The following is a 12,946-nucleotide window of genomic DNA, read 5'->3' as shown; positions in this document are numbered from 1 at the left end:
CAATAGGCATGACTTCAGACATTGGGAGTGAATGACTTCAGTCACTGGGTGTGCCCTCAGGCACTGGGCATGCCTAACCCTTCAGGCAAGGGGCGAGCCTTCAGGCATGGGGCGAGCCTTCAGGCAGGAGGAGCCTTCAGGCAAGGGGCGAGCCTTCAGGCAAGGGGACTTCAGGCAAGGGACAAGCCTTCAGGCAAGGGGTGAGCCTGCAGGCATTGGACCTGCCTTCAGGCATGGGACATGGCTTCATGCTCAGGGCATGGCTTTAGGCAAGGGGCTTGCCTTCAGGTAAGGAGCTTGTCTTTAGGAATGGGGCATGCCTTCAGGCACAGGGAGCGGCTTCAGGCAAGGGGCTTGTCTTCAGGCATGGGGAGCGCTTTCAGGTATGGGGAGCAGCTTCAGGCATGGGGTGTGCCTTCAGGTACTGGGAGCGTCTGTGCCCTTCAGGACACTTTCCATGGAAAGTAACGCTGTACCACTTCTGGCCCCACATGTGTGTGGTCATATCAGATTTAGGAATTTTGTCCTCAGAGAGAGAGAGAGAGAGAGAGAGAGAGAGTCTTAGCTAGTGTTTGGGTTTGGGCCAGGGACTTAGATAGGGCTGAATGGACAGGAGACCCGTGATCGCCCTGGAAGGCTGCAGTGAGGGCCCATGCACTAATTCGTGTAAGGTTTAGGATTATGGTAAGAGTTGGTGTGAACTTTAGGTTGAGGGGTATGGTGCGGGTCAACGTTACTGTTAGGTTTAGGTCCCAGGAGGTTGTAGGCGGTGAACCCCTAGCAGTGCAGTGGTCTCCACATAGGGTTGAATGGAGACTGCATGAAAGCCTCTAGTTCAGGCTTCGTCTTTCCATGCCAGAGCCAGCCTCCCGTGTGTGCCACTCTTCAGTTGGGCCTCAGCACCCTCCTTGTGCAACTCCATGCCGGCAGTGGAATTGACATGATGATGTTCCAATTCCATACCAAATAATACTTCAGGGTTCTGGGCCCTATGGGCATGTTGTTCTCAGAATTCGGAACTCGATCCCCATTGGGAGAGAGCCATCGCTAGGGTTAGGGTATGTTCCAGCGACATAAGCACGGCAGAAGCGACACCAGTCCCTTGAGCTACATGGAGGACTGAATAGGGCGCATGCACAGGTGCAGGTCAGATGTAGGGTTACGGTTAGAGTTGATGAGGTTGGTGTGTATAGTTATGTTCATTATTGGATTTGGGGTTAAGTCCTAGGTGGCTCCAAGCGATAAACCAACAGCAATGCAGTGAGCTTCCCGGAGGACTCAGCGGAGGGCATATTGCAGGTTGTCCGTTATGCTTAGTCTTTGTTTGCCAGGGCAAGCCTCCATCGTGCACCATTCTTTGATTGAGCCTCAGCAACCACTTCTGCAGCAACATCTGGGCTTTGGATATTACATGGTGATATTCCACATTTCACACCGAGTAATACTCCTCCTCCTCTGGACTCCATGTGTGTGGTATCCTCAGACAAAAGAATTGAGTCACCATCAGGAGAGAGCCTTACTTTGAGTTAGGGTTTGCTTCAGGGCCATAAGCAGCGCTGAAGGAACACTACTCACGTTATCTACATGGGATGTTGGATGAGGGACCATGCACATGTGAGGGTCTGGTGTAGGATTAGCGTTAGAGTTGGAGTGAGGTTTAGGTTGAGGAGTACTGCGAGGGTCACAGTTAGGGTTAGGGTCCAGGAGGCCCTAGGTGCTGTAACCCAAGCAGTGCAGTGATCTCCCTGGAAGGCTGAGGGAGGTCGTATTGGAGGGTGCCGGCCAGGCTTAGTCTTTAAGGGCTAGGGCCAGCCTCGGATATGGACCATACGTTGGTTGGGCCTCAGCCACCCCCTTGTGCAGCTCCCTCTGGGCTTTGGAAATTACCTGGTCATGTTCCACGTTCCATGCCGAGGAATCCGGCTCCTCTTCTGAACCCCACGTGTGTGGTTTGCACAGAAGTAAGTATTGGGTCACCATGGGGAGACAGCCTAAAATGGAGTTAGGGTTCAGTCCAGGGACGTAATAGGGCCGAAGCGACAGCAGTCCCGTGATCTCCCTGGAGGGCTGAAGTGAGGGTCCCTGCGAGGGTGAAGGTCAGTTGTAGGTTATGTTTAGAATAGGGGCGATGTTTAGGTTGAGGGGTACTTTGAAGGTCATGGTTATTGTTAGGTCTCACGAGGCTCTAGGTGCAACAACCCCAGGAAGGATGTGGTCTCCCAGAAGGGCTGAGTGGATCCCACATGGGATTGTGCTGATCAGGCTTTGTCTTTGAATGCCCGATCAAGCCTCTCGTGCGAGTCACTCTTCAGTTGGGCCTCAGGAACCCCCTTGTGCAGCTCCTTGTGGGTAATGGAAATGACACGATTTGCTCCAAGATCCATGCCGAGGAATCCTGCAAAGCTTTGGGCTCCATGTGTGTGGTCTCTCAGAGTTAGGCATTGGATCCCCATCGGGATTCAGCCACAACTAGGGTTAGGGTTCAGTCCAGGGAGGTAAGCAAGGCTGAAGCAACAGCAATCCCATTACCTACATGGAGGTTTGAATGAGGGCCCATGCGCGGGTGAGGGTCAGGTGTAGGGTGTCAGGTGAAGCCTTAGAGTTGGGGTGAGCTTCAGGTTGAGGAGTATGTTGATGGTCACGTTTACGGTTTGGGTTAGGTTCCAGGAGGTACGAGGTGCTGTACCCCAAGCAGTCCAGTGGTCTCACTGGAGGAATCAGTGGAGGGCAAATAGTAGGTTGCCACTCAGGCTTAGTCTTTGGGTGCCGAAGCCAGCATCAGTTGTGGGGCAATCTTCAGATGGGCCTCAGCATACCCTTTTTGCAGCTCCCTCTGGGCTTTGGAAATTACCTGTCGATGTTCCACGTTCCATCCGAGTAACGCTGCAGTGCTTCTGGGCCCCATATGCGTGGTGACTGAGACTTAGGAATTTGTTCCTCAATGGGAGAGAGCCATTACTAAGGTTAGGTATCAGCCCAGGGATGTAGATAGGGCCAAATCCACATGAGTCCGTGATCATTCTGGAGGACTCCATAGGGCCCATGCTTGGGTGCGGGTCATGTGTAGGGTTAGCGTTAGAGTTGGTGTGAAGTTTAGGTTGAGGTGTATGGTAAGGGTCAAGTTTAGTGTTAGTGTTAGGTCCCAGGAGGTTCCAGGCAGTGAACGCCTAGCAGTGCAGTGGTCTCCACAGAGGGCTGAGTGGAAGCTGCATGGAAGTCTACAGTTCAGACTAAGTCTTTGCGTACCAGGGAAGCATCCTATGTGTGACACTCTTAAGTTGGGCCTCAGCAACCTCCTTGTGCAGCTCCATCCCAGCAGTGCAAATGAGATGATGATGTTCCAATTCTATACTGAAGAATACTGCAGGGGTTTGGACCCTATGTGCATGGTGTTCTCAGAGTTAGGAACTGGATCCCCTTTGGGGGAGAGCCATATCTAGGGTCAGGATTCGGTCCAGGGACGTAAGCAGGGCTGAAGCAACACCAGTCCCATTATCTACATGGAGGGCTGAATGAGCACCCATGCAGGGGTGCAGGTCAGGTGTAGCGTTACCTTTAGAGTTGGGGTGAGGTTGAGGATGATGTGTATGGTTCTGGTCAATATAATGGTTGGGTTTTGTCCCGGGTCCTCCAGAAGCTGAAGCACCAGGAATGCTGGTCTTCCTGCAGGGTTCAGTGGTGAGCACATGGGAGGGTGTAGGTCATGCTTAGTCTTTGAGAGCCAGGGTGAGCCTCCTTTGTGGGCCACACTTTGGTTAAGCCTCAGGAACTGTTTCTAAAGCAACATCTGGGCTTTGGATATTACATGGTGATATTCCACATTCCATGCCAAGGAATCCACCTCTTCTTCTGGAAGGGAGGTATCCTCAGACTTAAGAATCGGGTCACCATCTGGAGAGAGCTTTAGATAGAGTTGGGTTTCAGACCAGGGCCATGAGGAGGGCCAAAGCTACCCCATTCCACTTACCTCTATGGGGTGATGAATGGTTGCCAGTGTGCAGTTGAGGGTCAGTTGTAGGGTTAGCGTTAGTGTAGGAATGAGTTTGAGGTTCAGGGTATGGTGAGGGTCACGGTTAGTGTTAGGGTTAGGGCCCAAGAAATTCCAGGCGGTGAACCCCTAGCATCACAGTGGTCTCCACGGAAGGCTGAGTGGTGGCTGCATGGGAGCCTTCAGTTCAGACTTATTCTTTGTGTTTCAAGGCCAACCTCCCGTGTGTGCCACTATTCATTGGGTCTCAGTAGCATCCAAGGGCAGCTCCATCCCAGCAGTGGAAACGAAATGATGATGCTCCAATTCCATACCGAGTAATACTGTAGGGGTTTTGACCTATATGCGTGGTGTTTCAGAATTAGGACCTGGATACCCATTGGGAGAGAACCACGGACAGGGTGAGGCTCTGTCCAGGGACATAAGCAGGGCTGAAGAGACACCGATCCCATTATCTCCATGAGAGCCTGTATGAGGGCCAATGCACGGGTGAGGGTCAGGTGTAGGGTTAGCATTAGCGTTGGGGTGAGGTATAGGTTGAGTAGTATGGGGAGGGTCACGGTTGGGTTTAGGGCTAGGTTTCAGGAGGCCCAAGGTGCTGAATCCAAGGCAGTGCAGTTGTTTCCCTGGGGGACCCAGAGGAGTGCGCATGGGAGGGTGCCGGCCATGCTTATTCTTTGGGTGCCAAGGCCAGCCTCTGGTGTGGGCCACTCTTCAGTTGGTCCTCAGCAACCCGCTTGTGCAGGTCCCTCTGGGCTTTGGAAATGGTATGGTGATGTTCCCCGTTCCATGCCAAGTAAGCCTGCACCGCATCTGGGCCCCATGTACGTGGTTTTCTCCGAGTTAGGAATTGGGTCCCCATTGGGAATGAGCCATAGCTAGGGCAAGCCTTTGATCCAGGGACAGGACGTAAGCAAGGCTGGAGAAACAACAATCCCTTTACCTCCATGGAGGGCTGAATGAGGGCTCATGCACGGATGCGGGTCACGTGTAGGGTTAGCGTTAGACTTAGGGTGAGGTTCCGATTGAGGAGTATGGATTGGGTCATGATTAGGGTGAGGGATAGCTCCAAGGAGTCCCCAGATGATGAACCCCATGCAGTGCAGTGGTCTGGGAGGGCTCAGTGGAGGGCACATGGGAGCGTGCTGGTCAGGTTTAGTCTTTGGTTACCAGTGCCAGCCTTGCATGTGTGCCACTTTTGGGCCTCAGCAAGCACTTTGGCACCTCCCTCTGGTATTTGGACATGACGTGGTGGTGGTCCATTCTCCATGTGGAGTAATCCTGCACCGCTTCTGGGTCACAGGTGCATGATATTCTCTGCATTAGGAATTGGATCCCCATCGGGATAGAGAAATAGGTAGGATTACAGTTAGATCCAGGAACATAAGCAAGGCCGAAGCAACAACAGTCCATTTATCTCCATTGAGTATGAATGAGGGCCATGCGCGGTAGCAGATTAGGTGTAGGGTTAGTGTTAGAATTGGGGTGAGGTTTTGGTTGAGGAATACGGCAAGGGTCATGGTGAGGGTTAGGGGTAGGTTCCAGGAGGTGCTTAAGTGCAGAAACCTAAGTAGTGCAGTGGTCTCCTAGAGGGTTGAGTGGAGGGTGCAAAGAATGGTGCCATTCCTTCTTAGTCTTAGGGTGTCAAGGCCCTCCTTGGGTTTAGGACACTCCTTACTTGGGCCTCAGCAGCGCCCTTGTGCAGCTCCCTCTGAGCTTTGGAAATGACATGGTGATGTTCCAGGTTCCAAGCCGAGTGATTTACACCATGAGCGTGCTGTTGTCAGTCATTGGAATTGGGTTGCCAGGAAGAGGGAGACTTAGCTAGGGTTAGGGTTCAGTGCAGGGACATCACCAGGGCAGAGTGACTCCAGTCTCGTGAATTTCATGGAGGGCTGAAGTGAGAAAACTTGCGAGGATACGAGTCTGGTATAGAGTTAGTGTGAAAGATAGGTTTAGGTTTAGGTTGAGTGCTAGGGTCAGGGTTCTGGCTAGGGTTGGGGATAGGTCCCAGGAGGCTCCAGATGCTGAACCCACAGCAGTGCAGTGGTCTCCCCGAAGTGCTGACTGGAGTACACAATGGATGCTGCGGGTCAGGATTAGTCTTTCGGTTGCCAGGCCAGACAACTGTTTCTGGCACTCTTTGGGTAAGCCTCAGGAATGCTCTCGGGCACAACGGAGGCTGCGGGTCAGGATTAGTCTTTGGGTTCCAAGGCTACACAAGTGTATTGGACACTCTATGGGGGAGTCCTCAGGAATCCTCTTATGCAGCAGCAGCAGCCGGGCTTTGGAAATGACATGGTGATGTTCCACGTTCCACGCCGAGTGATCCTGCACTGCTTCTCGACCCCATGTGCATTCTGTTGTCAGACATTGGAATTGGGTACCCATGGGGAGTGAGTTTTAGCTAGGGTTAGGGTTCAGTGCAGGGATGTGGCCAGGGCCAAAGGACTCCAGTCTCATGATCTCCCTCGAGGGCTGAAGTGAGGGCACATGCGCTGGTGTGGGTCTGGTGTAGAGGTATTGTGAGATATATGGTCAGGTGAGATTGAGGGTTATGCTCAGGGTTATGGTTAGGGTTAGGGTAGGTCAAAGAAGGATCCAGGCGCTGTACCCACAGCAGTGCAATTGTCTCCCTGAAGGGTGAGTCAGTGCACAATGGAGGCTGCTCATCAGAATTAGTCTTTGGGTTCCAAGGACGGACAACTCTATAAGGTCTGGTGTAGATAGGTGTGTCTAGTGTGATAGAAACTGTTAGATTTAGGTTGAGGGTTATTGTTAGGGTTACGGTTAGGTTTAGAGTTAGGTCCCAGGAGTCTCCAGGCGCTGAACCACAGCAGTGCAGTCGTCTCCCGGAAGGGTTGAGCGGAGTGCACAACGGAGGCTGCCAGTCAGGAATAGTCTTTGGTTTCCAAGGCCAGACAACTGTATCGGGCACTCTTCAGGTAGGCCTGTTGAATCCTTGAGTGCAGTGGCAGCCGGGCTTTTGAAATGACATGATGATGTTCCACATTCCACTCCAAGTATTCCTGCACCGCTTCTCAATTCCTTGTGTGCGCTGATGTCAGACTGTGAATTGGGTCCCCATGGGGAAGGAGCCTTCGCCAGGGTTAGGGTTCGGTGCAGGGAAGTCACCAGGGCCGAAGCAACTCCAGTCTAGTGGTATCCCTCAAGGGCTGACCTGAGATCCCATGCGAGGGTGCGGCTCAAGTGTAGGGTTAGGGTTAGAAATAGGGTTACGATTAGGTTGAGGGTTATGGTTAGGGGTACGGTTAGGGTTTTCTTCGTTCCCAAGGCTCCATGCGCTGAACCCACAGCAGTGCAGTTGCCTCCACGAATGACTGAGTGGTGTGCACAACGGAGGCTGCAGGTCAGGATTAATCTTTGGGTTCTAAGGACAGACAACTGTATCTGGTCTGGTGTAGATAGATGTGTCTAGTGTGAGTGATAGGGTTAGGTTTAGGTTGAGGGTTAGCATACGGTCCTGGTTAGCATTAGGGTTAGGTCCCAGGAGGTTCCAGGCACTAAAACCACAGCAGAGCATTTGTCTCCCTGAAGGGCAGAAGGGAGTACACAAAGGAGGGTGATGGTCAGGATTAGTCTTTTGGTTCTAAGGCCAGACAACTGTATGGGCCACCCATCGGTTAGGCCTCAGGAATCCTCTTGTGCAGCTGCAGCCATGCTTTGGAAATACATGGTGATGTCCACATTCCATGCTGAGTGTTCATGAACCATTTCTCGTCCCGGTGTGTGTGCTGTTATCAGTCTTTCGATATGGATCCCCATGGGGAGAGGGCCTTAGGTTTATAGTTTTAGATTTAGCGGGTAGAGTTAGAGTGTTAGGATGAGGGTTTTAGGGTTAGAGTTAGAGGCTTAGGGTTAGAGGGTTAGGGTAAGGTTAGGGTTAGTTCGGGTTATGTTTACGTTTACCGTTAGTTAGAGGTAGGGCTAGGGTTAGGGGAAGTGCGGGGGCAGGATTTAGCATTAGGGTTATGGTTAGGGTTACGTGTTAGGTTTAGGTGGTGGGATTTTGTTTAGTGATAGGGTTAGGAGTTGGGCAAGGAGTAGGTCATGCTTGCACCCCCACTTTGAGCGGGAAGGTGTTCATGTGTGGACACCACCCTCCATGTTTGAGGGATTGTGTTCTTGTTATCGCCCCAGTCTCTCTGCACTGCAGGTTGTTCTTGCCTCGCCCATTCCAGCTTTGCTCTGGAGTTTTTCACACCATCTCCCCACACTCTCTCGGTATGGTAGGATTTCATGTACCACCCAATCCTTTTTGGTGCATGGGGTGTGTTCGCACATGCGACCCTCCACACCCTCTGCGTGTGATGGTATCACCCATGAGCCTCACCGCTCCTTAGATTGGGATTACTGATGCCAGTATTAAATCTGATACTGATGCCAATATTAAATCATGAATATCTATTTTCACTTTCACAACTGAAAAAGTAGACGTTTCTTAAGGTACGTTTTATGTTTAGGATTAATATTAGGTGTCAGTTAAGGTTTAGTGCATGGTGCAATCCCCCTTGGTGTGGGATGGCTTCACGAATGTGTCCCATCTGCTTCCCTTTATCCACGATGTAGCAGTGATAGTACTTTTAATTCAGATGTTTTCCTTGGCACCTGGATGTCTCTGGGTTAAGTGTCCCACTTCGTCTTGTTTCATGGTCTCTCGGTTTCTGGTTTTGAGCCCTGGGTAGCTTCTGTGCTGATGGCTCTGAATCTGGAGCCTGCTTCAGATACTATCTGTCTCTCTCTCTCTCTGCCCATGCCCCACTTGTGTTCTTTGTGTCTTTCAAAAATTAATGTACCTAAAATCATGGGGTGCCTGGGTGGCTCAGTCGGTTGAGCATCCAACTTCAGCTCAGGTCACGATCTCACGGTCCGTGAGTTCGAGCCCCGCGTCAGGCTCTGGGCTGACAGCTCGGAGCCTGGAGCCTGTTTCCGATTCTGTGTCTCCCTCTCTCTCTGCCCCTCCCCCGTTCATGCTCTGTCTCTGTCTCAAAAATAAATAAATGTTAAAAAAAAAAACCCAAAAATTAATGTACCTAAAATCATTTTCAATCAGATATTTCCTGGATGGCTCTTTTCACTTTCATTGCTGAAGAAGCAGGCGTCTGTCTCGTTCATTGTTCTTTTGTTATCTTTGGCATAGCTGACAACATATACGACATTTCCCCAGCCAGCATCGGGGATGCTCAGCATTTCTTCTACCAGCCGGACACCTCTCATCCACTGTAACACTGCATTCCTCTAGAGCATCCCACATGCTCTCGGAAACTGGACTGTAACTGTGGATGGTAGCACTGTCCCATATTCTTCTGATGGTATTTCAGGAGGTTCTTCATTTGCATCTTTGGTTACCTGAGTGTCTTCTGACATCTCTCATATTTCCACTAGGCTGCTGCTATGATGCTCAACAGGGAACCTGAAGCACACAGGGATTCAGGAGCAGACCAACTACCGCTTGGCTCCCACAAATGGTCACCTTGGAACTCTTTATGGAAGAGGAGAAAACACCCACCAGCACTGTTTCATAACCCTGCACCGAATGTGGAGACAACAATCACCCACCCCCAAAAGGAAACTCTAGCAGGGTACATGTATCAAACCTACGGTGTTGGTTATGTATTTTGGATCAATAAGTGAGGTTGTACTTTTGACTGGTAAGTGTACATCTAAATCCCTCAGAGTGGATATTCTCTGAGGTCACCCCAACCTAAATTGTTGGCCCATGGGGAGATGTGTTGTCCCTATTGATTGTATTGATGTTGTCTCTGTAGGCCAGTGAATTAAAGCTCCATAGGGTCTTGTCCTGTTCTTGCCTCTTCACAGGAAGGTCCATTTCACTGATTGAAAGAGACAGCAAGGGAGTAGTGTTGCCACTATTAAATCTGACGTTTCATGAATGAGCCTTTTCACTTTCATGGCTGAAGAAGCAGCATCTCTTATGATGAGGGTTAGGGTTTGGATTACCCTGAGGATTAGGGTAAGGGTTAGGTCATGCTTGCACCCCCCGTTTTGGCAAGGGAGGAAGGTCACACCTGACCCCCACCACCCTCCTTGTTGAAGGGTGTTCAGGCATGCAGCCTGCCTCCCCTCCCCAAGGGAGTTGTGATGCCACTACTTAATATGTTGTTTTATGAATGGCTCTTTTCACTTTCACAGCTGAAGAAGCAGGCATTTCTTAAGGTAAGTGTTATGGTTAGGATTGCCATTCATGGTTAGGGTAAGGGATAGGCCATGCCTGCACCCTCCCTTGGAGTGGGAGGGCGTTCACACATGAGCCACGCCCCCCCTCATCTCGGGAGGGTGTTCACCAATAGGAACCAGTCCCCTTCAGCGGGGGGGATGTTGATGTATGCGCCTGCACCCATCTCGTGTGCGAGGGTGTTCATACGTGGACACCACTACCCTTGGTGAGGGAGGGCATTTGTCCATGCACCATGCCCTCCTTGGCTCAGGAGGTGTTCACGCATGAGCACAGTGCCCCCTTGGCTTGGGAAGGTGTTCAGGTATGTGCATGAACCTGCCCTCCAGCATGGGAGGGGGTTCACGCATGTGCCCTCCCCCCTCAGGCGCTGGAGGGGGTCACCTGTGCACAGCACCACTAGTCAGCAAGGGAGTAGTGATGCCACTATTAAATCTGACGTTTCATGGATGGCTGTTTTCACTTTCACAGCTGAAGGAACATGCATCTCTTAAGGTCAGGGGTAGGGTTAGCATTACAGTTAGGGGTTAAGATAAGGGCTAGGTCATGCTTGCTCTCCCCCCTCAGCACGGGAAGACTTCACGCATTACCCCACTATCCTGAGCAAGGGAGAGTGTTCACCCTTTCACCCCAACCCCTGAGAGTGGTAAAATATTGAAGCACGTGCTCCACTCCACTTCCGCTGGGGAGGGCTTTCACACATGCGTAGATCCCCCCTTTGGGACAGATTGTTCACATATGTGCATGACCACCTGTCGGGTCGGGAGGGTGTTCACTCATGGGCATACCCCACCTCTGCAAGGGAGAGGTTCATGCATGTGTCTTGCTCACTTCAGCAGGGACGGTTTTTACGCATGTGCACAGCCCCACCTTGGTGTGGGAGGAGGTCACCCATGCAGAGCGCCACTCTTCAATGAGGGAATAGTGATGCCATTATTAAATGTGACGTTTCATGAATGGTTATTTTCAATTTCACAGCTGAAGTAGCAGACAACTCTTAAGGTAAGGGTCCGGGTTAGCATTACCATTAACAGTTAGGGTAAGGGTTAGGTCATGCTTCCACACCCACCCCCTCGTCTCTAGAGTGTATTCACGCAATAGCACCGCCCCTCAGTGTGGGAGAATATTCATTCATGCGTGTGTCCCGCCCCCTTCAGCGTGGGAGGGTGTTCACACATGTGCCCCATCCTCTTCAGCTTGGAAGTGCGTTCACGCATTCTCACATTTGCACCACCCATCCCAAGGTGAGGGAGGGTGTTCACACATGTGCCCTGTCTCCCTCGGCATGGGAGGTGGTTCACACATGCTCCTCATCCCCTCGGTAATAGAGGGTGTCACCCATGAACAGTGCCACCCCTCGGAGAGGGAGTACTGTTGCCACTATTAAATGTGACCTTTCATCAATGATTCTTTTCACTTTCACAGCTGAAGAAGCATGCATCACTTAAGGTAAGGGTTAGGGTTAGCATTACATTTAGGCTTTAGGGTAAGGGTTAGGTCATGCTCCCCCTCTCCGCACGAGAGGTATTTCACTACCCCCCTGCCCCCCTTGGCACAAATGGGCACAGCCCTCCGTCCATGTAGAAGGGTGTTCTCACGCACAACCCTCCTTGGCGACAGAGGGCGTTTGTTCACGCACCCTGCCCCATTAGTGCGGGAGTTTGTTCTCGTGTATGGAAGGCCCCCCTCCTGGCGGAAGGGTGTTCACCCATGTGCACCATCCCCCCACTTTGGCATGGGAAGGTGTTGACCTATGTGATGTGACACGTCAGCATGGGGGAGTATTCACGCATCTGCCCCGTCCCCCTCTGCCCGGGAGGGTGTTCATGCATGCGCACAGCCACCAGTCAGTGAGGGATGGTATTCATGCATGCACACAACAACCCCTCCATGAAGGAGGGCATTGACATATGCGCCATGCATCCCTCAACAAGGGAATGGTTCAAGCATGTGCCCCATACCCATTTTGGCACAGGAGGGTGTTGACCTATGCACCTTACCCCCTCAGCGCTGGAGGGTGTTCATAGATGTGCACAGCCCCCGTTGTGGCGGAAGTGTGTTCACACTTCTGAACAACCCCGGCTAGGGGAGGGATGCCATTCGCACGTGGGCCCCGCCCCATACCACTGGGTGCTGTTCACACATGTGCACAGCTCTCCCTACTGGCGGAAGAGTGTTCACACATGCACAAAACTGCTCCAAGAGGTAGGGCGTTTCCACATGAGCACAATCCCCATCAGTGAGGGAAGGCATGCATGCATGCATGCTCCTTACCCACTACTGCAGGAGGCTGTACAGGCATGCGCACAGCCCCCCCCTACTGGTGTATGTTCACGCATGCACACAGCTCCCCTCAATGAGGGAAGGCATTTGCACATGCGCCCCCCTCCCCTGGGCAAGGAAGGGTGTTCAGGCATGCACAGAACCACCACCTCAGCCAGGGAGGTCGTTGGTGCATGCGCCCTGCCCCACTTAGCACAAGAGGTGGTTCAGGCTTCAGCCTGGCCCCCTGTCAGCATGTGAGTCGGTCACCATTGCACAGCGCCACCCCTCAGGGAGGAAGTACTGATGTCACTATTGAATGTGATGTTTCATGAATGGTTCTTTTCACTTTCACAACTGAAGAAACACAGCTGAAGAAACGCAGCCAGGAGGGCGTTGACGTATGCTCCCCACTCCCCTCGCCAGGATGGTGTTCATGCATGTGCAAAGCCCCCCCTCCTTGCCAAAGGGGGTTCAGG

Source organism: Neofelis nebulosa, chromosome 12 (genome assembly GCF_028018385.1).
Source record: "Neofelis nebulosa isolate mNeoNeb1 chromosome 12, mNeoNeb1.pri, whole genome shotgun sequence".
NCBI lineage: Eukaryota > Metazoa > Chordata > Mammalia > Carnivora > Felidae > Neofelis > Neofelis nebulosa.
This window is presented reverse-complemented; position numbering follows the sequence as displayed.